The sequence below is a fragment of the Podarcis vaucheri genome, assembly GCF_965113315.1.
Source record: "Podarcis vaucheri genome assembly, chromosome: 7".
Taxonomy (NCBI): Eukaryota; Metazoa; Chordata; class Lepidosauria; order Squamata; family Lacertidae; genus Podarcis; species Podarcis vaucheri.
The window spans coordinates 89,793,714-89,817,064 of record NC_138765.1 but is presented as its reverse complement, the minus strand read 5'-3'; the positions used below and the strand labels follow the sequence as shown (position 1 = coordinate 89,817,064).

General features: G+C 47.2%; 1 long non-coding RNA gene and 1 pseudogene across 3 annotated transcripts in view; one reads left to right on the top strand and one right to left on the bottom strand.

Annotated features, from left to right (window-relative positions):
* LOC309536508 overlaps nucleotides 1-23,351 on the bottom strand; it is a 118,086-nt gene that overhangs the window by 21,534 nt on the left and 73,201 nt on the right. The gene's annotated exons all lie outside the window — the stretch shown is intronic.
* Nucleotides 3,653-12,406, top strand: LOC309536295 (neuropeptide Y receptor type 1 pseudogene; annotated as a pseudogene). The gene is made up of 2 exons (XR_014224530.1): nucleotides 3,653-3,989; nucleotides 6,951-12,406. The product of XR_014224530.1 is annotated as a neuropeptide Y receptor type 1 pseudogene (transcript).

The following is a 23,351-nucleotide window of genomic DNA, read 5'->3' as shown; positions in this document are numbered from 1 at the left end:
TCAAGCCCCAAGACCTGGCAACTCCTTTGCTTCCACTTTCTTGAGCAGAGATATCAACCTCATGCTTCTGAGGCTTTGACTTTCCAGCAAGCGGTTCCTGGAGTTTTCTGGCCATGCTGGCCTACACTGTCCAGAGCCCTGATTGGCTTCAGGTGGCCACGCAGTTTAGCACAGACACCAGCAGAACCCAAAGCCTGGCAGTGAATGTTGGAAACAGCCTTTCCCATCCTAGTGTCTTTCTGACGTTTGGGCCAGCCAGCATGGGAGATGTAGTTCAAAACAATTAGAGGGCACCAGGGATAGGAAAACTGGTTTTTTAAACAACAACAACAACAAACAAACAAACAACAACAAACCATAACAAAGAGGGACCAATTGTCCAATGTGCCATGAAGTCCCAATCCTCTACCTGAACCAAAACCCCTGCCCCTCATCCCAGATGGCTAGGGACAAGAACTTTGCACAGTCCCAGATGCATCTGCCTCTTTATCATTATGCTCTGAGTTTCAGGGCTAAGGTACGTTGGAGTTCTGGAGGATCCTGTATCTGTGAGGGTGGACTCTATAGCAGGAGACCTGTCTGATCAGTTTCTCTGTCAAGTTCATGACCTTAGCCACTCAACTAGGTACCCAACACCTGCATCTTGTTGCCATAGAGACAAATGAGTGGCCTTTTCCTACATTACCTGGCTGAAGGCCACATCATCCTGGGATGGAGAATGTGAGGCAAGCTGCAGATGTGTAAGTCATGTGCTTAAGTTTGGCTGACACTGGAGCAAGAGCCAGCGTGGTGTAGTGGTTAAGAGCGGTAGACTCCTAATCTGATGGACCAGGTTCGCGTCTCCACTCCTCCACATGCAGCTGCTGGGTGGCCTTGGACTAGTCACACTTTTCTGAAGTCTCTCAGCCCCACTCACCTCACAGAGTGTTTGTTGTGGGGGAGGAAGGGAAAGGAGAATGTTAGCCGCTTGGAGACTCCTGAAGGGGAGTGATAAAGTGGGATATCAAATCCCCCCCAAAAAAAGACATGCTGCTGTGCCTCCAGCTTCCAGGCTGGAGGCCACATCATCCTAGGAACCCAGGCTGTGGCCACTGAGGCCTTCCCTGGAACCCTAATGGGAAGCTCAGGTTGTAGACCTGCAGAAAGAAAACCATAGATCTGAAAGACACCATAGTGCCCACTAACCTTTATTCCATGAAAACTAAATCCTGAGAAAGTGCAGGCACCCCTGGAAGTCTCATCGATTGGTGTTCAAAACTATGATGAGTGCTGATTTAAATTAATTTTGCAAGTTTGCAAGGTGTAAATTGTTCCTAACTCAACTTTGCTGATTCATACATGCACTCAACTGACTACTGCAAGCAGGCAGGAAGGAAGATGGGTTGGTGCATGGATAAGAGGAGAAAGCCCTGAAAAACGTGCTCCTGGAACACAAGGCTGCTTTTCTCTCTCCTAGCAAAAGCACTTGCTGCTTCAGAAAATTAAATCAACACCAGGCCCTGTCTTTTGCTGAGGTGAATATCAATATAGATTGACCCTGCAGATAAGCAGGAGCATTTGTGCTGATGAATCCCAGCGGCAACATTGGCACCACTGGCGCCAAAGTATCTCATTAGCTTCCCAGGAAACTGGCTGTTGTTGTGCCACCAGGAAGTGAAGGTGGAAGGTGAGGCCGCCCAGAGGCCTCCTGTGGAACTGCAGCTACACACACCATGGTTTTACATATTCAAATACTGTACATTCTTCTGAAATGTGCAGTAGAAGTGTGAACACAACAAACAGGTGCTTGGAAACGCAATCGTCATCCAAGCATACCCATCAAAGAGATTGGATCAGTCATAGTGCCATAGCAATGGGCAAGCTAACAGTTTTTTGCATTGTGATGTCTGAAGCTGCGCTAAGAGCAACCTTAATGGTGATGAATCAGAAAGTTCTCGGTTTCTGCCACAATGTGCCTTTAGACAGAAAGGAGAAAGCAGCTCCTAAGAGAGAGGAAGGGGCTGGAGAGCCTGTGCAGATGTGCTTCTATTGCTGCCGTTTGGTACAAGAGGTTCTGCAGGTTTTTGAAACCGTTCAACCCACCCCTGCAAAATCTGTTTGCCAGAGGCAGTAGTGGGATGGAGCGCAGGCATCATAGTTTCACTCCCTCTTTCAAAGCTCTCTGAAGCAAATTCTTGTCTGTCTCAGCCTCCCCCTTCTAGTGTCCTCTGGATATTTTGGGCTACAACTTGCAATCCAACACATGTACAGCATTCAGGGATTGGGAAGGTTCTCCTAGGAAGTCAAACCTCTTTCAAACTCCCTTTCAATTCTTTTACAGCATTTAGAACTCTTTAGTTCTTTAGAGAATAGGCGAGTAAGAGGGAACATACCAGAGGTTTATGCATGGCATAGAAAGAGTGGATAGAAAAAGGTTTTTCTCCCTCTCTCATAACACTACGACTTGCAGACATTTAATGAAGCTGAATGCTTCAGGACAGTGATAGAAAGGACTTCCTCGTGCACTTGCTCCCACAGGAGGCAGCAATGCCCATCAGCTTGGATGGCTTTAGGATTGGACAAATTCATGGAAAACGCAGGGCTGTCAGTGGCTCTGCTCTGCCTCCACAGTGATGCTTCTGAATCCCAGTTGCTGGAAGCCACAGGAGGGCAAAGTGCTCTTGTGCCCAAATCCTGCTTGCAGGCTTCCTGGAGGCATCTGGGTGGCCATTATGAGAGAAGGAAACTGGGCCACTGGCTCTTCTTATGTTCTTATGCTGCGTCTCCATCTTGAGATGAGCCACATCAGGATTTGAACTCAGGTCCCTAATACCTGCTCCGATATTCTATGCAGTGCTGGGATAAAAGAACAGGGAGGGTCTTTTACCTTCATGCCTTCTTTGTGGTCATGTGAGTTATTATTTAATAGATTTTAATCCCAAGTCCCTTGAGCCCCGGCCAGTATGATCAGCCCTGGAATCCTACAGCCATTCTGGCTGGGGTTGATGGGAGTTGTAGCCAAACATCTGGAGGGCACCAGGTTGGAAAAGACTGTCCTTCACCATAGACAGTGCAGGTGCCTGCTAGTTTGCCTTGCCCAGCCATCCCTTGATGGGTGATTTAAAGCCAAGCCCCTTCCTTCCTCCTAACCAGTTGGCATGGCTGTCCACTACCTGGCTGTCAGGAGAGGGAAGACCTCTGGCTTGCAGGATCGACTCACTGCCTTCCTGCTAGAAACCACCCACCGAAACCTGGCGCAGAAGGGGTTTGTTTGGAATCCCAGAGATGAGCAGAGCTCGCAGTCTTTCTGCACAAAAATCCACTCTTGCTCACCCCACCTTAGCTTTCTTTATTTTAGTGGTGTTGTCGCCAGTTGCAAAACCGTTTTGGGAGCCAGGAATCCTCGCCCATCTACTTCCCAGCGCCCAGAGATCTCCCAGGAGCGCCTGACCTCCCTACCTTCCGCCCATCAATGCTCGCCTGAGTAAAACCCCCGCTCGCTCGCCTGCCTGCCAGCCTGCCAGCCTGCCAGGGAGCTGGACCTTTGCCAGAGCTGGATCTGGGGCACCTCCGCCCCCGCATGCAGCAGCAACAGCAGCCTCCCCCCCCCCTTCACGTGCTCTCACATTGAGAGACTGGAGCGCGCGGCTGGGCGGGGGAGAGGAGTGGTACCCACGTGGAAGAAGCATCCCCTCTCCGCCTGGAAGCCAGAGTCCCGGGTGGGGCTAAGCCTCGCTCCTCCCAGGGGTGGAGTTTTTTATATGGGTCGGGGGGGCAGGGGGGCTTCCCTAGTTCTTCTTAAGGCAGCCTTTTCGCTGGGTGTCTCCTTGCTTCCCCCTCCCAAAAAACCCTGGAGCCCATCATTTGGGGGAGGGAAAAGAAGAAGAGGAGGACCCCTGAGCTGGGAGACGCATTCACGTGTACCGGGAGGGTGTTGCAGCATATTTCAGAGCAGATCTGCCCGGGTTTAAGAAGAGGCTGAGCTGACACGAGAACTAGTTCAGCATCAGGTGAGTGAGGGGCGTGTGTGTGTGTGTGTGTGTGTGTGTGTGTGTACGCGCGCTTGCTTGTGTATTCTTCATAGACCTGGGGGGTGCACTTTGGGCTGGGTGCCCCAGGAGGAGTACCGTCCTCACTCCCCTGACCCTGTAGCAGCAACAGCACTAGAACTTGTGTAATAGTCCCAAGCTGCATTTTCTGCTGGGCTTGCCAGCCTCTACCAGCCTCAGAGCTAATTCTCCAAAGCTGGGGCAGAGTGGAGGGATGACAACCACAGCCTCTCGCGTCAAAAGCTGCAGCAATCTACCGCTGGGCCGCGTGCGCATCTGTCTGGGCAGTGGTCGGCGGCTGGCCTGCTGGGCTGGGGGCGGGTGGGAGGCATGGGGGGGGGCACCTGCTCCCCAGCTAGCGCTGGCATTCCAGGGCTAGCCTGCAGACCAAGTTCCAAGAGGGGAAGGGTACTCTGCCTTCATTCCTCTATCCCTTCCTACCATTAAATGCTGGTCTTGGAATCGAAAGGAAAGGATGAGGGGGGCTGGGGGGCAGCCCTGTGCAGCTTTTTCTGAAAGAGGGCAGGTTGTGCATTGCAGCGCTGAAGGGGAGGACCTAAGCACACAAGCTCCAGTTGACAAACATTTTACAAATAAAGCAAACTGTCCATGAAATGGGATGTTGATGTGGACACTAGCGGAAGCAGACTTGCTTGCATTTCCTCCCATTTCACCGTTTAAGAGACTACCTGGGTGTCCTGCATTGGAAACAGTATTGTAGGCAAAATCTCTACATTGAAAGAAGTAGGAAATATTTTATATTTTTTTTAACATTTCAGAGGATGTTGCAGATATAAATGGTGGAAGTTGCCTTCCTGCTCTGACACTGGCCAACAGGTGCTTGTTATAGTTGCCTGGCTATATCCTACTCAGCAGTTACTCCTCGCCTGTTTAAAGTCTTATGTGTTCAGTTTATCCCTATGTTTTATCTTATGCTGGTCTGTGACTGAAATAAACTTTGATACCGATACTGATACTCAGCAGTTACTATGTAGGCTTGAAAATAGCTGCTTGCCTGTGGCAAGTAAAAATTGCCTCTGGCAAGAATGCTTTTCTAGGTTGGAAGAGTCTGTCTTCTCCCTCTCAATTTCATTTTCCTTTTTGCAGGCCTTAGACACGCTAAAAATAACTATCACTAGACAGGGACTTGTGAACAATTTTTTTGCAGGCTTGTAACTTCTGTGGACTTCATTTGCAAGGCTGCATTATCATAGCTGATGGGCTAGATGGGAACAGAGGGCAGGAAAAGACAATAAGTGATGGCCGTGACTTTCCTGAACAACAGGGCGGGGATTGTCTGGAAAAATGTAGAGAGTACCAGGCCATGCAGATAAAGGGCGGAGGGGGGTGTTCTCATTTCCTCTGCCTCCATTGCAATGAATAGGAACTCTGCTTTACAGCAGGTGGATAACTCACTCTTAAGATCTCGTGTCTGTCTTCACAGTAAATGGCAACCACAGGAGAGGGCTGTCTCAAGACAAAGAACACATTTTTAATACTTTCAGTGAGCGTGTTCTTACCCAATAGAAGCTTCTAAGATAAGGTGGTCTCACTAGAGTGTGGCCCATCCATACCTCAGCTTAGTGTGTCTTGTGACCCCCCCCCCATGCTTCCTGTGGCTCCTTAGCCCACCTGGTGTTCTCCTCCATCTACTGCAGCCTCACATTTTCTTCTCCCTAGATCTGGAGATTCCTTAAAGGTAAAGGTAAAGGGACCCCTGACCATTAGGTCCAGTTGTGACCGGCTCTCATCTCACTTTATTGGCCGAGGGAGCCAGCATACAGCTTCCGGGTCATGTGGCCAGCATGACTAAGCCACTTCTGGAGAACCAGAGCAGTGCACGGAAATGCTGTTTACCTTCCCCCTGGAGTGGTACCTATTTATCTGCTGGCACTTTGACGTGCTTTTGAACTGCTAGGTGGGCAGGAGCTGGGGCCGAGCAATGGGAGCTCACCCTGTCGTGGGGATTCGAACCGCCAACCTTCTGATTGGCAAGTCCTAGGCTTGCACAGCAACATCCATTGCATAGGGAATATCTGATTTAGGGAGGAGAAAATTTGGGGTGGTAGTTGGAAGAGAATGTCATCAGGATGAGGGGGAATTAAAGGGGTACAAGGGGTTCCCAATGGGCATTAAGCCAAGGTATGGATGGGCCGTAAGACTAAACTATGTGGGGCAGAAGATGAGTAGTCCTTGGGCAGCTGATCCAGACTAGCACCCTCCAGATGTTTTGGACTACAACTCCCATCAGTTGGCTGGGATTAATGGGAACATATGGAAGGTGCCAGATTGGGGAAGGCTGCAGTAGGGCATGCTCTGAAGACTCCTGATACAGCCAACCACTTGGTGAAGCTAACAAGACTTGGGTCTGGGAGTGACTGCCCAGACCATATACTGAAAAACTGGTCCTAAAGGATCTTCTGGCTCCCAGTATGTTTCCAAGTACAATTCAAAGTGTTGGTGCTGATCTTTAAAGCCCTAAACAGCCTCGGCCCTGTATACATGAAGGAGCGTCTCCACTCCCATTACTCAGCCCGGACAGTCGGACACTTAGGTCCTCCTCCAAGGGTCTTCTGCTGGTTTCCTCACTGCGAGAAGTGAAGCTACAGGGAACCAGGCAGAGGGCCTTCTCAGTAGTGGCACCCACCCTCCCTTCAGATGTCAAGGAAATAAACAACTATCTGACTTTTAGAAGACATCTGAAGGCAGTTCTGTTTAGGGAAGTTTTTAAGGATGTTTTTAGATATGTTGTAAGCCACCCAGAGTGGCTGGGGAAAGCAGCTGAGAATGCCTGAAGCAATCCTAGGAGCCCCCTGGGCACTTCTATATGCCACCTTGAGCTCCATGGAAGAAAGGCAATATATAAATGTAGTCAATAAGTAAGTGCCTCCTAATGTCTGGATGTCTTCTTCCTTGGCACAGGGCAAGCGAGCGCAGCATCTCATGAGGAGAGACAACAGCTGCTGCCGCCGCCGCCGCTGCCGCAGCCTTTTTTGCCACCTGCACTAGAGAGCTCTCCATCCTTCCATCTCTAAGGTAGAGTTGGGACGTGCCATGGACCAGCTGATGAATCTCCTCTACCTCAACTTCTCAGAGCAGCTGAGCCTGCTAGAGGAAAACGACATGTCCTGCAGCGACTCTGTGGGGAACGGCACTTTCCTGATCGTAGCTTACAGCGCAGTCATTGCAGTGGGGTTGATTGGCAACCTCTGCTTGGTGTGTGTCATCATCCAGCAGAAGGAGATGAGAAACGTCACCAACATCTTCATCGCCAACCTCTCCTGCTCTGACATCCTCATGTCACTTGTTTGCATGCCTGTCACGGTCATTTACACCTTGATGGACCGCTGGATCTTAGGAGAAGTGCTCTGCAAGGCCAGCCCCTTTGTCCAGTGCATCTCCGTCACTGTCTCCATCCTCTCCCTCGTATGGATTGCCCTGGAAAGGCATCAGCTCATCATCAATCCGACTGGGCGGAAGCCAGGAGCTAACCATGCGTACCTGGCTGTGGCCATTACCTGGGTGGTGGCCTGCTTCATTTCCCTGCCCTTCCTCTCCTTCACCATCCTGACCAATGAGCCCTTTCAAAACTTAAGCCTTCCCTTTGACCCGTTTGCCAACCACGTGGCCTGCATTGAGCACTGGCCATCGGATCAGCATCGCCTAGCTTACACCACCTTCCTCTTGCTTTTCCAGTACTGCCTGCCCTTGCTCCTCATCATGGCCTGCTATTTCCGCATCTTCCTGCGCCTTCAGCGTCGCAAGGACATGGTGGAGCGCTCCAAGGATGGCTCCCGGGCCACTAGCCACAGGAAGGTCAACATTATGTTGGCTTGCATTGTCGTTGCTTTTGCCGCCTGTTGGTTTCCACTCACTGTCTTCAATGCCCTCTATGACTGGGACCATGAGAAGATCTCAGTGTGCTACCACAACTTCATCTTCTCCCTCTGCCACCTTATGGCCATGGCTTCCACTTGCATCAACCCCATCATGTATGGTTTCCTCAACAGCAATTTCCAAAAGGAAGTCAAGGCATTGCTGTATCGCTGTAGCTGCAGCAGTGAGAAGGACAAGTATGAAAGCTTCCCCCTTTCCACAGTCAGCACGGAGATCTCCAAGGCCTCGCTCCATAGTGGGGCTGGCACCAGTACCCACGCGTGACTGCCAAGATCCCATGCAGTGCCTTCCAACAGCAACCAGTCCCTTTCTCAGCTGAGCCAAGCTGGAAGTATCTCCGCTGTCTGCATATTTCCAATTCTCTGGTTACTCCACCCCCCAACCCATCTCATACCAAACTTGTATCAGGGATCATCTGCAATTATCTGGGGTACAAAGAATATGTACTGAGGTGGGGAGGGAATGACCCAGAGGATTGGGGAACAGTGTGTCTTTCAAATCCAAGCTTGCCCATCAGTTATTCTCTTTGATTCTTAACCCATCTTAACATTTGGAGCTTTGAAAACTTCCTTGAGAATATGGTTGTACTCCACTAAAACGGATGGAAACTGTGAGTCCTGGGACAATAACTAAGCAACTTACTGTCTGCTTAGCCTCTCAAGAAGATCCAAGGGCCCCTAAATAAATCATCCAACTCTGTTAAGAGTTGCATTCATCAGCATTGGGCAACTTAGAAGCAGATCTTCACAAATGGTCCTTCAAAGAGAAGATTGATCATGGCAAAGAAACATTTCCCGAAAGAAAGCTTCCCCAGCACCCTAGCATTTTTTTGTGCTAGACTGAACTTCAGGAGAACATTGGGTGTGTCCTAGGTTGTATTCTCCATTCAGATGGACCAACTTGGGCTTGACAGGCCTGGTCATTGTCCTCCATGAACTAAATGTGTTCCCTGGTACAAGGACCGAAGCTCGGTGGTAGAGCATCTGCTTTGCATGCAGAAGGTCCCAGGTTCAATCTCCAGGCTGGACTGGAAGGAGACTACTGTCTCACATCATGGAGACCCACCACTGCTAGTCAATATAGGCAGCACAGAGCTGGATGAACCAATGGGCTGATGTCCTGTGTTCCAGAAACGTATGCAGTGCTCTGGGAATCCACGGTAGATGTGTCCCTTGAAAAGCATTTTTTGAAGGTAGGAACCTGGAAAAACGATGCCCTAAGTGAGTCACCATCTCCATGCAAATGGAATTATCCTGGTTGAAGAAGAGCTTTAAAAAATAGAACTGGTAAGATCCAAACTGATTCAGCTGAAATCCTTAGTATGAAATGTCTGGGTAATACATCAAGATTTTGAGAGAGCCTCCCAGTCATCCCAACGGCCAAGGCAGAAAACTTTAACGGCCTTCCTCTACCCCACCCTGGAAGGTTTAGTCTAGATTTCCCCACCTGAAGAAATGTTTTGCCCCACTCAAAAACTTGCTGTCATGTCCTGTCAATATAATTGCATCAATTGAAACATTGTTTGATCTTCTCTCTTTTTTTTGAATAATAATAAAGCAAGCGTTTCCATAATAGAAACTGAGAAAGATGATATATTGTTCTGATTGGTTCTGCCCTTTTATTTCCATGAAAATTAGTCCATTTAATATAAAGGACTTATGAGTTTGGAATGTGTATTCTTGGAGCTTGAGGGGTTTTGGCTTTGAGAGCTCTGCCTTCATTTGCCTATTGGAACTACCGTATATGATCAGCAATTCTCATTTATTGCACATTTACTGGGGAGAAGGGGGTGAGAAATACTTCATTCCTAAAACTCTCTGGATGCAAAATGCACTGCATTAAAAGGATGAGTCAATGAGTGCTGGCACTGCATAATCCAGCTGAGGACAGTGATGTGTAGCTTAGTGTCCCCCTTTTTTCTAACACAGGGAGACTCTTCAGAACGGTATTATCATTTTAGCCTTAATATTTAAATCAGGAATGAACAGGAGCTGGCCTTCAGAGGGCACCTTTTCATCAGATGGCCTGAGCAAATGTCAGTCACATGAGGATGTAATCAGTTTCCCTCATCAGGATAAAGACAAAGTTGCCATCTTGTAAGAAACAGAGAGTCCCATAATTCCCAGGCAGCATGACCAATAGTCAGGATAGTGGCAGTCTCAGCCCCAAACATTTGGAGGCACAACGCTTTTGGCAAGCAGGTCTAAAGCTTTAACTCATTCATCACCTGGGCCAAAACCAAATGGCACAAGTGTGTGTGTGTGTGTGTGTGTTTAAAAATGCCATTAGGTTTGAGTGCATGATTGTAACAATGAATTAAAAAGAAAATTGTAAAGATGGCATTTCCTTGTATTAGTGAGGAGTCACTTTTTAATCATCTTCTACATTGGCTCACATTTCTTTCAAAATCACCCAGAATTCCTGACCAGTGTGAGCGCTCTTATGAGTTGTTCTGTTTCATAAATTAGTTGTAATTGATCTTTCTGCCATGCTTTCCTTAACATTATGTTTTCAATCAGTAAAAACCGTGAAGTGTCTTGTGGCACCTCAAAAGCTAAAAAATATTATTATTATGGCATAAAGTTTCATGGACTACTACAGTCTAGAACATTTTTCCATTTTGGTTTGTTACTTTAATGAAGACTGATTTGACGTGGGACATTTCTGGGTTTTCACTCTGATCAGAAAATCCATAATGCAAAAGAAAGTGTTATTGCTAGCAAATATGTTACTGTTGTAAAAATAAAAATAAAAATCTGGATCTCAGACTAAACCTTCAGAAGGTGACTAAGACATTTCACAAACTTTTTCACAGGTAAAATTCCACTAGACTTCCTGGGGCTAACTTTTATGGAGATAGCTTTGAGCTATCTCACTCCCTACCCTGGTCCATTTCTAGACCATTTATTAACTGAGTCTCATGCCCTGGCAAAAATGCTGCAATGTTTGGGATGCACAGATCAAGCCAGAGGATTTTTTCATAACATTCATAGGAAAGACATACAAGGTCGTATCTAATGCTAGCCATAGGGTCAATTTTTTGAGATTCACAGTCATGGCTAACTTAGGTAGATTGATTTCAATGGGTCCAATCTGAGCAAAAGTTAGTTGGACACACTCTGATATTTACAAGCATAGAGCAAACATTCTAGAATATTTGTCTAAGCTAACTGTGTTCTTCCAACCTTTCAACATCAGCTGAATGTATCCTAATGCCTGATCTCTTAATATGGTGATGTCTGCTGACTCCTAGATCTAGGAACTTGCGGGCAAACAGTGCTTGTGTTTTCAACCAGTTTTGAAACATGTACTTTATTTAACGGCATAGGCATGGATCTACTTTGTGAGAAGAAGAAAGTCTGTTTTCCTGCCACTTCCTTTACCTAATACATGAGCAATGTCGTTTAAATAAACCTGAGGCAGCACATGAAAAGCAAGGTGTGTGTCCATGTTCCTGGGTTAGCTGTGAGCAAGCTTGCTTACTGAGGACTTTGCCCATGTTCAGATATGCTTTTCTCCAGTGAACCAGAACATGTGTAGGCTGGCCCTCCACAACCTGGTGCAGACGTCTTGGACTTCAACTCCCATCTGCCCCTTTGCCAACACAGCAGGTGGAAGTTGCAGCTTGAAACATCTTGAGGGCACCAGCCTGGGGAAGGAGGGGATCCGTGGTCTCCCTCTAAGCCTGGCAGGAACTGACAGGAACAGGGACTCACTAAAGCAGTGCAAAAGTTAAGGTTCTCTATTGAAACTCCTCCAGGTTTGATGCCAAGTTCAAAATCACTGGGGTGAGATAGAAACCGTCCCTAACTGGCAGTGGAGGCCATCCTTTTTCTGACCCAGAATTCCTCAGAAATATAGTGGCTACACTACAATTTTGTATCATTTCTAAACCATTTAACTGTCTTGGCATCATCCTGAAGAATCTTGGAAACTATAGTTGCTGAAGATGTTTAGGTGAGAGTTTGGCTCTCTGGCCACAAGACGGTTGTTTTAGGGCAAGCAGGCAGGACAACAAGGGACATTTTTCTTTGCAACAGAAGGGCTAGAAAAGCATTGCTAGCCTCTTTTTTATACAACAAGTGTTTTTCTCCTTGAAACTAACTTGGAGAGTATATTTATGCCACAGTCAGTTAAAAAGATATCCCCATGCAAACTGTCAGACCACACAGCAAATCTGATAGTTCTATATCAGTTTAATCATCAAGATCCTCCCTCCGCCCTCAAAGAATCCTGGGATCTGTAGTTTTGTGAGAGTGCTGGTAGCTACAGTTCCCAGCCTGCCATGAAGCAAAGTTCTGACTTCTGAAGCAGTTTGGCTCTGCAGTGTAGATGTGCCCTTTAACTGTGCAGAGGCTCATTTGGTCTGTGAAATAGACTTCTTCTTCTGTTTTGCTTGAACTATAATAACAGTAATCCAATTATATTCCAGGGAGGGGGTATGTGCCATAAAACTGGTTGTATTATATGGCTCCCCCCCCCCCCCAAAAAAAACCTGCTAGGAAAGAATAAAACATGCTGCAGTTACAAAATCCCAACTGTCTTTTCTTTGGCTTTGTTGTGTCTCTCCTTTGCTGTGTGGGCTTGGGCAGGGTGTGCCAAGGAGCACTCAAATTTATGGGACAGGTCGGAGGGTGGGGATTGAGGGGCACACGCACACTCTCATGACACCAACCCCCCTTTGTGGAGGGGGGGTCCTCGCATTTGGCCTGCTCTCTCCCTCACCACCCCGGCCTCAAGTCACGTAGATGGGCCGGGGCCAGCAGTCAACATGGGATAGCTCCCACAGGGGGCTTGAGCCACAGCTGTAGCCCCTCTCCCAAGCTGATGTCAGAAGAGACTCCAGCACCAAAGAGGAGGGAAGGTCAGGTCCGGGTGGCGGAGGAGTCCAAGTGGTGGCAGACCCACACAATGCTGGACTGGCGGCAGCAGTGGTGGCTGAAGAGATGCAGCAATGGGGGGTGAGGAAGGAGAGGGCGAGGGAGGCAAAGGAGGTTGCTCCTTCCCCCTTCTTTCTATTGTCACTTGTCAGCCGCACCTACAGTAATGCAGCCGCCATTTTGGGCCAGCTGCCACCCTCTCATGCCCACTGGTGTCAAGGAGGAAAGGGCTTCTCTTGGGGTTGGGGAGGATAATACAGCAGTTGCAAGGACAGTGACAGAGAGTGAGGAGAAGAGAGGTGGTGGGCAACATCAACTGTTATAGGAATTCTAAGGTCTTATATATATAAAATAAACGTTCATAAAAATGTACGTGGCAAACACATACATAAGTATATAAGCCATGTGTCTGAAATAGTACAGGAGAACAATCCTGAAGCCATTTTGACTCTTCCAGTAACCTCAAATGTTCTCCCCATTGCTCACAAATCCTGTCTTAAGGGTGAGCCTGTGACCTGGCTTGGACAGTGTTCTCGAAGCTACCAGCATGAGTTTGACTAAACTGTGGGAGGCAGTGGAAGACAGGAGTGCCTGGCGTGCTCTGGTCCAGGGGGTCACGAAGAGTCAGACACAACTAAACGACTAAACAACAACAAAGAATGACCAGGCTGCCCAGATATAGCAATGATTGACCATTGACAGGTTGTCTGCTGCAGACCGCCCCCTGTGATTTATTTCTGCTGGGGACCCCCTCTTTCTGTGACGTATATATTATGTTTTGGGCGGTGGTCTTGAGCTACAGGGGAGGCCATTTCAAAAGTCTATAGAAGAGCTTGCACACCATTGTTCTAGGTTCTTCTCCTCCCTCCCTGCGTGGGGGGAGTGGGGGGATTCTGTTGCAACAGTTCAATAAAGATCAGACTTATTAGCTGCTTTGCTTCTCAACATTCTACTAATAGAGAACTTGCATAAGGACTCTATATTGGCTCTTGGATACCCCATAAGGGATATAGGAACAGTTTTTTCTTATAACACCAGCCAATGAACTGGACCCACCCTCTGCCCTGCCGGCACAAACCCTCACTCTCCCCCAGCCACCCTCTCCCCATGCACTTTTGAGGAGGAGGAGGAGTTTAAATACGGGGGGCGGGGCGGGCAGGCATCCCGTTTGAAATCCAAATGGGACTGGGGACTCTTTTATTAATAATATTTTTATTGGTTTTACACAATTGTATACATTTTAACTTTAACCATTTCAAGCATTAAAATAAAAGGTTCTTTTGAACCTTCGGATCTCCTTCCCTCCCTCCATGGATTCCATATTTAAGATTAAATTTTCTGCATCTTTTACCATTATCCATCTATTATATATCCCTAGTTACCGCAGTCAGTTCCACATTATTATTATTATTATTTATTTCATTTCTATACCGCTTTATATTACAAGTGTCATTACATCCCTGCCAATGATTTTAACTGTTTACAGTGGTCTTTTAAATAAATTAAGAATTTACTCCAGTCTTTTAAAAATACTTGATCTTCCTGGTTTTGGATCTTCCCCGTCTGTTTCGCCATCTCTGCATACTCCATCAGTTTTGTCTGCCATTCTTCTTTTGTTGGTACTTCTCCTTCTTTCCATCTCTGGGCTAGTAGTATTCTCCCTGCCGTCGCTGCATACATAAAAAGTCTTTTGTCCTCTCTTGGTATCTCTTCACCTATTATACCTACAAAAAGTCTTCTGGTTTATTAACAAATGTATTTTTAAATATTTTCTTTAATTCATTATTTAATTCATTTCCCAGAAAGCCTTTGCCAGTGTACATGTCCACCACATATGATAAAAAGTATCTCCCTTCCCTTTGCATTTCCAACACAGATTTGAACTCGTTTTGTACATTTTTGCAATTTTACTCGGTGTTAGATACCGATACATCATTTTCATATAGTTTTCTTTCAACAAACAGCATGCAGTAAATTTTATTTCCTCTTTCCATAACTTTTCCCAAGATGAAAGTTGGATATTATACCCAAAATCTCTAGCCCAATGTATCATCACTGCCTTAACTTCATCATCTTTTGTATACTGTTCCAAAAGTAATTTGTACATTTTTTATAACACTATTATTTTCAAACAGATCTATTTCAAACCCTGATCTCACTGTATCAAAACCATTTTTTTTGTCTACCTTAAAAACATCATTTAATTGGTGATACTGTAACCACTCCGTTAATAACGCTCTTACATCTTCAAATTTCCTCAATTTTAGTTGGTCTTCTGCCTCTATTAACAAATCTGGTCCAATTCCCTCTCATATTTAATTTTTTAACTGAAATTGCTTCCAAGGGAGAGAGCCACCATGGTGTTCTGCGTTCTAGTAAGTTTTTATATCTACCTCATACCTCGTAGATTGATTTTCTTAGCAAGTGGTTCAGAAATCCTTTATGTGCTTTCGTTTTATCATACCATAAATATGTGTGCCACCCAAACCTGTTACCATGACCTTCCAAATCTAGTAAATCTTTATAATATACAGTAACTTCAAATCAAGCAAGGAGAAGCCTCCTCTTTCTTTAGGATCAATTAGTAACTTTTATTTTATTCTTGGTTTCTTTGGGACAGGGGACTCTTTTGTCCAAAAAAGGGACGATCCCGTTTTCTAGGGACAAGTGGCAACCCTACTCAAACTGGACATTTGAGGAGATAGGACCTAAGTTACTGAGCAACTGTGGACTGTCCATGCTCAGTCCTCTTTCCTGGTACTGAAGGGCAAAGAGATTCCTACATTGCAGGCGGTTGGACCAAATGATTCTCGTCGTCCCTTCCAACTCTACAATTATATGATTCTCTGGTCCTCTCCTCCCCACCATGTGCCCCCCAAATGGGCTAGAGCCATGTTTAAGAACCCCCGGAACAGTGCAGGGGATGGCAGAGTGGGATTGTTCCATCTGACAAGCCAAAATGCTTGCCCTGGTGAAACAATTGCCTCAGGGCAATGTTGCATCCCTCCCACTGAAATTAATAGAACTGGCTAACTGAGGTCATCTCTGAACTGAGATCGTGAAGCTGAGGCTCCAGTACTTTGGCCACCTCATGAGAAGAGAAGACTCCCTGGAAAAGACCCTGATGCTGGGAAAGATGGAGGGCACAAGGAGAAGGGGACGACAGAGGGCAAGATGGTTGGACAGTGTTCTTGAAGCTACCAGCGTGAGTCTGACCAAACTGCGGGAGGCAGTGGAAGACAGGAGAGCCTGGCGTGCTCTGGTCCAGGGGGTCACGAAGAGTCGGACACGACTGAATGACTAAACAACAAACTGAGGTCAATTAATTTCAATGGGTCTACTCTGAGTAGAAGTCAGTTGGCTACAACTGCATATCCTCCGAGTGCCTCTGTTTTCCAGGGACAGTCCTGGGATTACAAAAACCACCCCAGCTTCTGATTTGATCCAGGAATGTCCCTCTTTCCCCCACCAGTGATGCCACCAGTGCGCTGGGGAGGAGGAGGAGGCGGTGCTTGTCCTGAGCGATGGCAGTGGTGGCTGCTGCTGCTGCTGCTGCTGCTGCTGCTACAAGGGCCTCGAAATGCTGCTGCTGGCTTCCTCCCTCGGGCAGCTCGTAGTGGCTGCTGGAGAGCAGACAAGAAGGAGGAGACAACTACTGCTCCATCAATGGCCCTTTCTCCCCTCCTGCCCCTCCATTATTTATTTAATTGTTTAATTTCATATATTTATATACCACTTAATACTGAAAATACTCCAGGTGGTTCACAAAACAACAAATAAAACCTGTACATATACAAACAATTAAATGGAAAGGCTATAATACAATATTACAGTCTTCAAACAACTTACGGTCTTCAAACAAAAACATATTGGAGGTCCCAGGCCACAGAGAGGTTAGGCTGGCCTCAACCAGAGCCAGGGCTTTTTCGGCCTTGGCCCCGATCCGGTGGAACACTCTGTCCCAAAAGACTAGGGCCCTGTGGGACTTGACATCTTTCCGCAGGGCCTGCAAGACAGAGCTATTCCACCAGGCCTTTGGCCAAGGCACAGTCTGACCCCCTCCTTTGGCAATCCTCATAGAACCCTAGCCCAATTGGTTGCCATTAATCTGATTTGAATTCATTTTATAATGAAATGGTTTTAGAATGTGTATCATTTTATTGTTGTTAGCTGCTCTGAGCCCAGCTTTGGCTGGGGAGGGGGGGATATAAATAACATTTTATTATTTTATTATTATTTATTATTAAGCAAGAGTGCAATACAATGCAGAAAAACAATTTTAAAAACCTACACAGAAACACAGCAGCCAATTCTGAAAGCTTTTAGCAAGCAACTTCAAGCCCATGCCCCCTCCTCTTTATCTTTAAACTGCACTTGGCACAGACACCCCTTCAAAGAGAGGGCTTGGAAGAGGGGAGCACAGGACTGTCTGTTGAGATCAGCTCTGATCTCCAGCGACAGAAGCAGAGACCAGGAGGAGGTGAATTGCCTCTCTGCCCAAGACTCGATTACTTCTGAATTATTCCAAGCCAATCTGAAGCAGTGGGTTCCAACGGTTGCCAGACCTTTGATGCTATCAGCCCATCAAGCAAGATTCCAGTTGGCTGACACGTTCAGTATTATTATTGTCAGCTTCAAGGAGGGTGCCAGAAATTGAATTTGTGATTAAAGGCCTATTAGTTCAGTAAGTATCATCACAAAATTGTATGCTAGCCAAGTTCAGTATTGGGGCAGTGCTAATAAGGTCATTTCCAAGGATCAAGTGAGTTTTAGAGCAGGTTATTCTGTGTAGCCTATGGAACAGCCTTCCTATTGCTATACTTCAGGGGAATTCCATGGCTGGGAGCCAGGCCTCTTCTCCCTCAGCCATTGGGGGCAGCAGCCATTCTGTCCAAAAGACCAGCAACATCTGGCACCTCCTCCCCCTGAACAATACAAGCCAGTCCTTACAAAGAACAACTGCTTAAGAATTGGTCCCCGAGTTTGATTGTCTCTTTTTTTTATTTACTGTAAGACCATCTTGTTTTAACTGATTGTGTGTAAGACACTCTGGGAGCCCTTTTGGCTGAGGAGCAAGGTACAAACTCTCTAAATAATAATTAAATCTGCATTTTCTGGAAAGAGTTGAAGACATTTTTTGTTCCCACAGGGTTTCCCAGGTGGATAAATGGGTCATGGCTTCAGCGTGGTTTTAAATTGATTTGTTTTTGTTTTTTACTGTTTTCAATTCTCTGATGTGCAAATTGCCTTCAAGTGGTGGTTTAAAGGTAAAGGTAAAGGTACCCCTGCCCGAACGGGCCAGTCTTGACAGACTGTGGGGTTTGTGCGCCCATCTCACATTTATTGGCCGGGGGCCAGCGCTGTCCGGGGACACTTCCGGGTCACGTGGCCAGCGTGACATCGCTGCTCTGGCGAGCCAGAGCCGCACACGGAACGCCGTTTACCTTCCCGCTGGTAAGCGGTACCTATTTATCTACTTGCACCCGGAGGTGCTTTCGAACTGCTAGGTGGGCAGGCGCTGGGACCGAACAGCGGGAGCGCACCCCGCTGCGGGGATTCGAACCGCCGACCTTTCGATCGGCAAGCCCTAGGCGTTGAGGCTTTAGCCCACAGCACCACCCGCGTCCCATAAGTGGTGGTTTAGAAGGTGATTAATAAATCATTTGCAATAATAAAAGCAATAATAAAGGTAAAGGTACCCCTGCCCATACGGGCCAGTCGTGACCGACTCTGGGGTTGCGCGCTCATCTCGCTTAAGAGGCCGTGGGCCAACGCTGTCCAGAGACACTTCCGGGTCACGTGGCCAGCGTGACGAAGCTGCTCTGGCGAGCCAGCACCAGCGCAGCACACGGAAACACCATTTACCTTCCCGCTATAAAGCGGTCCCTATTTATCTACTTGCACTTAAGAGTGCTTTCGAACTGCTAGGTGGGCAGGAGCTGGGACTGAATGACGGGAGCTCACCCCGCTGCGGGGATTCGAACCACCGACCATACGATCGGCAAGTCCTAGGCGCTGAGGTTTTACCCACAACGCCATCCACGTCCCCTAAAAGCAATAATAGTAGCAGTAAAAATAATAATAAGGCACCTGTTTTTTCCATCTAACATAGCATGGTCTACTCTGACCAAAGGCTGGCCAGAGGGTTTATGGTGCATGTGCAGAGTTGGCCTGCAGAATCCCCACAGACCATCTGCAAGAAATCGAAATCTCAGCTCTTCCTTGCCCTGGAAACAAGAGAGCTTTATCATTAGAAAGGCAGATTGGCAGAGCTTGCCTCCGAGGCAAGCTAACACTTAGCACACGAACTCATGCCGCAAAGTTAAGAAATGAAGAATGGAACACTCTTGCCACTGGGCAGTGTGGCAGAAAAGAAATATGGCACACTTGCAAGTTTGGGTTGGTGGGATCTCAGACACGATTGGATCTCTCTTGAAGTTGCCCCCAGGGACTGGATCCTTAGGTAACATTTCCTGAAGCCCCATATCAGATCCAGACCCCATATCAGTAGCTTCATTTTCGCCCCTCCCTCATCTGATGCCATATCCACATCAGCTCGCACCTCCAAAGCACCACACGGCGTGTCAAATTCTCCAGCTGCAGTGCTGGCTTGCTTTGTGACATCTTCACAATCAGAGTATTCAGGGCTTTTTCCCGCTGGAACTCACTGGAACGCAGTTCTGACACCTGTCGGGGCGGCACCATTGTCATTATGTGAGAACAAGGGAGACATTCATGATGAGTTACAGCCCCTCCTTTCTAGAAAAATAGCACTGAGAGTATTTTTCCTCCTCCCCTGCCTGGCTCCATAACCTGTTCCACATCCAGCTTCTTCTTTCCAAATCACGGCCACCATGCTTCTTTGTCTCTGAACCTCAGAGGCAGACAATGCTATAGGAAGCATCATGCTCGGAGCATAAGTGTTTGGCTTCTGTGGGTGAGTCACCCTCTCCCGGCCCATGACTTTGGCCTACTAAGTCCTTCCTCCCAGCCAGCTGCCCTGGCCTTGAAGCTGACAGGATGTGGGTTGCAGGTGGCTTAGGAGAAGGAAGGGGCCTTTGTTTTTGCCGCCACTGCCACAAATCCTGGAGCTGATGAGGTAAAGAGCCTGCTGCTGACGCTGGAGGTGGTCTCCTGTTGTGCTCAGCTGTGACACACTCACGCACCCTTCCCAGCTCCTTTCCTTACAAGATAGGTGGGTGTTCCTCAAGACAGCAGCCGGCTGAGGGAGGCAGGAAGGAAGGGCAGCAAAGCAGCAGTGGGGTGAGGAAGCGAGAGAGCTGGCTTCGCTTCCTCAAGGACTGGTGTCCCAGATGCCAAGTGCAAAGACATCTCCAGCTTTTGGCACAAGGCTAAGCCCCCAGGCCTACTTTCCACAGCTGCCAGAGACCAACCAAGACTCAGAAGATATGTCTTAAACTCTTGTTTACCTGTTAATAATAATTTTTTGCATTAATGCTGTGCTAAAAAAAAGTGCTTCTTCTCCTACTTTATCTCAGGGCACCTCCAGACTGTCAGAGTCTTGCAAGAGGGATTCAGGTGCATACTGGAAATCTGCACTATACATCTAAAGCAGTATCACACCACTTTAAACAGCCATGGCTTATCACAAAGAATCCTGGGAACTGTAGTTTTTAAGAGCGCTGAGAGCTCTCAGGAGACCCCTGTTCTCCCCATAGAGCTACAATTTCCGGAGTGGCTTGACAATTAATCATTCTTCCCAGGGAACTCTGAAAATTGTAGTGCTGAGATGGGAATAGGAGTCTCCTAACAACTCTAAGCACCCTTAACAAACTGTTTATGGTAGTATCACGGTCCTTCTGATGCATAGTGCAGAGGGGGCGTTAGAGTCAGCAGAAATGAAGTTGGTTAACGTGCTCTGTTGTCCTAGGCAGGGGTAGGCAACCGGATGCGGCCCAATCACCTTCTAAATGGTCTGGGAATCAGCGTGTTTTTACATGAGTAGAATGTGTCCTTTTATTTTAAATGCATCCCTGGCTTATTTTGGGGGCATAGGAATTCATTCATTATTTTTTCCCAAAATATAGTCCAGCTAAAAGGTTACTGACCCCTGTCCTAGGGCAACAAACCCAGTTTCATCAGGAACTTAAACCTGGGTCTCAGCAGACTTAACTTGACACTCAAACCACTACACCATACTAGAATATTATATTTTTGTGTATTCTAGAATATATTTATATTCTAGCTCCACTTGCTACCCCTGCCTACCCTTTTGCCAACTAGCCCACTGGACACCTCCTGCCCCCCACGTCTCCCCCAAAAGCTGGCCCCAAGCCCCTCCCTCATTTAAAAGAGAGAAGGGGCTTCCCAGAGCAGCGTGCTCAACCCTTGCGTGAAGCTCCTCTTCCCCCCTCCATTAAAGCCCACTGCAGACAGTCTTTGGGCTGCTGGGATGGGGAGGAGCTTCTCTGCAGAGCCTGCCTGTGAGCCCCAGGTGGGCTGGGCGGGGGGTCCTGCTGGGCTGGCTTTGGGCCCAGGAGGACGTGGCCCAGGGAGGGCAGAAGTTGCACAGCAACAGCCTCAGAGCCCAGCCATTTTTGTAGGAACTGATGGCTACCCCTGGACTTCACAGAGCAGGTTGCTAAAGGGCTCTGTGACGCTCTTTTCCCCTCTCTGTTCAACCTTGCTGCAGCCACATTTAAGGGGGGGGGACCTCAACCGCTGTGTGAGGTGCCTCCCCTCCGTTAATCCATACTGCCCCTGGTGGAGGCAGGAGGCACTTCACCTTGTCTCCCTCTCCGCTAAACAGCTTGCCTAGGCCTGTCCGTCATTCCTCACACTGACTCCTATGGATGCATTTGACATCTGGGGGCAAAGTGATTGTGGAGTGGGGGTGTTAGGAACATAGGAAGCTGTCTCCTACTGAGTCAGACCATTGGTCCTTCGCAGTGCTTTTTTTTCTAAAAAAAATGTTTACGGGTACTCTCATTTTGACTCATGAAAAACACCATTTTATAGTTCAAATCAGGGGCAATAAATACAGTAAATGGACAAAAGTACAAAGATTCACAAATGTTTAGGGGTACGCGTCCCCCCAGAAAAAAGGCACTGGTCCATCTACTTCAGTACTGTCTCCTGGTTTTCAGACAAGGGACATTCCCAGCCCCACCAAGAGATGCCAGGGACTGAGCCTGGCATGAGCGACGGTCCTTGCCAGCAGATCTCTCATCAGCTCCGCAAGTGGTTCTCACTCTTTGTACAGGCTGACCTACACATTCTCAACCACTTTTCAGCTCCAAAACTAAACACATGTCCGTATAAACTGCACAAATATTACCCCCCTTTCTTTCTATCTTGCTCCTCTAGGATGCCCTCGAGGTCTTGGGATGCAGCTGCCTCCTAAGCCACTGGAATGTGTCCTTGCTGAAGGAAGCTGGGAATGTCAACATTCCTCAGCACAGCTGCCTGGGGAAAGGAAAACAGTACATTCTGTAGTTGCTTTAGCTGATTTGGTGCGGTGGCTAGAAAAAGCCTTTCTGTGAGCCAAGTTCCTATTGCAGATATTAATATTGCAGTTTAAAGAGACTGGATGCATGAAAACTGACTCCTTTTGGAAATGAAACATTGTCCAGACCTATTCAATTGTTCAACTTTTTACTTGAAGAACTTTCTTCAGAACATAACAGAAACATCAAAGATACATCCAAATAACATGTGCTTATCCAAGCATAGGCTCAGCATCATCTCAGAAATAAAATAACTTATAATCAGAGCTTACAAACATAGCTCTCTCTCTCACACACACAGACGCTTCATTGCCTGCATTCCAGCCCCCCAGGCTGTTGAGCTCCTGGAGAGCCATTTACATGCCCTTATACCATGGAGCCTGGGAACAAAGAACCAAAGGGAACTCCCTTCAAAATGGCAACTTGCCATTCAGTACAGTGGTGCCCCGCAAGACGAATGCCTCGCAAGACGAAAAACTCACTAGACGAAAGAGTTTTCCGGTTTTTGAGTCGTTCCGCAAGACGAATTTCCCTATGGGCTTGCTTCGCAAGATGAAACGCCTTGCAAGTTCTTGCGAGTTTGTTTCCTTTTTCTTAAAGTCGCTAAGCCGTTAATAGCCGCTAAGCCGTTAATAGCCACTAAGCCGCTAATAGCCGCTAAGCCGCTAATAGCCATGCTTCGCAAGACGAAAAAAACCGCAAGACGAAGAGACTCACGGAACAGATTAATTTCGTCTTGCGAGGCACCACTGTACCTTAATCACTTGATCTAAGGTTAAACACTCACGTGTTAGCTAGCAGAAAACAACAATGCAGTGATACCTTGGATTAAGAACTTATTTCGTTCTGGAGGTCCATTCTTAACCTGAAACTGTTCTTAACCTGATTTTTCTTGTATTTTTCTTGCCTATTGCATTGCATTGCACTGAACTGCATTACAATTGGAATTCTACGGAATTCAATTTGTAATACAATAAAATACAATATATAAGAAATAAACAAAAAAATCGTACAGCATCCAGCACGGCACATTACATGCGGTGTGTGTGTGGAATTATTAAGTGGTCCTCCAAGAGTCT